Genomic DNA, 973 nt, shown 5'->3' with positions numbered 1-973 from the left:
AAAGTCAGATGTGTACTGCATTTGTACAAGCTAAACAACACTGGTGCACTTTGGGACTTGAAGTGCTGTGCACTGTCACATGACTTTAATTCGAGCACTGGCAATCAATGGAAATTTCATTCAGCTAGGGGAATTCGCCTTGAAACAGTTCAATAGTCTGTGCGCTCTCAGGGAAAAAAGACCAGGCTCACTACGATTCAAAGTTCACCTCCAGTTTATTCACTAATAATATGGAACGCTTCATGAATTTGCATATCATTCTTGTGCAGGAGCCATGCTAATCTTCTCTGTATGATTCCAATTTTAGTATAAGTGCTGCCGAGGCGAGCATAATCGGGCAAACAAGAACTTAGATGAATACTATCCAGTAGGACGTCACTTTAAAGAATATTACAAATGCAATTCTGAATCCTTGAGATACACTGTGATTGATCAGATAGAGGAATCACCCATAGTTGGCAACAGAGAAAGGTCACTCAGGCAGCTAGAATGCAGGTATATATTACAACTCAATACAAGGGAACCTATGGGTCTAAATTTTGATTAAGAAATGTGCACTTATTTGTAGTAATACCAAAGAGATCCGCCTTTCTCTACACAATTTTATTTGTTTTTATTTTGCACAGGTATGAATATATAGTGTGAGAAATTCTTAGAAGTGTAGGTGCTAATGGAATGTTTGACTTATATATATATATTTGTATTTTCTATTTTCAGGACCTGTCTAGCTGTAATTGTCTCATTAGAGATTTCTGGTTCAATGAGAGCAACACAAAAAGGCTGTAATATCTTTTTACTTTTTTATTTTTTATATTTTTTGCTTGGATTATTTCCTTGTTGAATTCATGCATCTCATGAATGCATAAAAATGTTTAACAAAGATTAATAAGTTTAGGATTGTGGAGCAGGCTGAACAAACAGAATTGGAAGGAACAGAAGGAGCGATTCCAAGTCAGAACTCCCCACACGCGGA

The 973-nt window shown here is 36.6% G+C and overlaps 1 non-coding gene across 1 annotated transcript; it reads right to left on the bottom strand.

The window, feature by feature from the left end:
- Positions 1-224: 224 nt before the first annotated feature.
- Positions 225-331, bottom strand: LOC147711361 (U6 spliceosomal RNA). Its single transcript, XR_015296234.1, has one exon. It is a non-coding gene; the product is annotated as a U6 spliceosomal RNA (small nuclear RNA).
- Between the last annotated feature and the right edge of the window lie 642 nt (positions 332-973).

The sequence above is a fragment of the Lissotriton vulgaris genome, chromosome 5 (assembly GCF_964263255.1).
Source record: "Lissotriton vulgaris chromosome 5, aLisVul1.2, whole genome shotgun sequence".
In the NCBI taxonomy this organism is placed as follows: domain Eukaryota; kingdom Metazoa; phylum Chordata; class Amphibia; order Caudata; family Salamandridae; genus Lissotriton; species Lissotriton vulgaris.
This window is presented reverse-complemented; position numbering and strand designations above follow the sequence as displayed.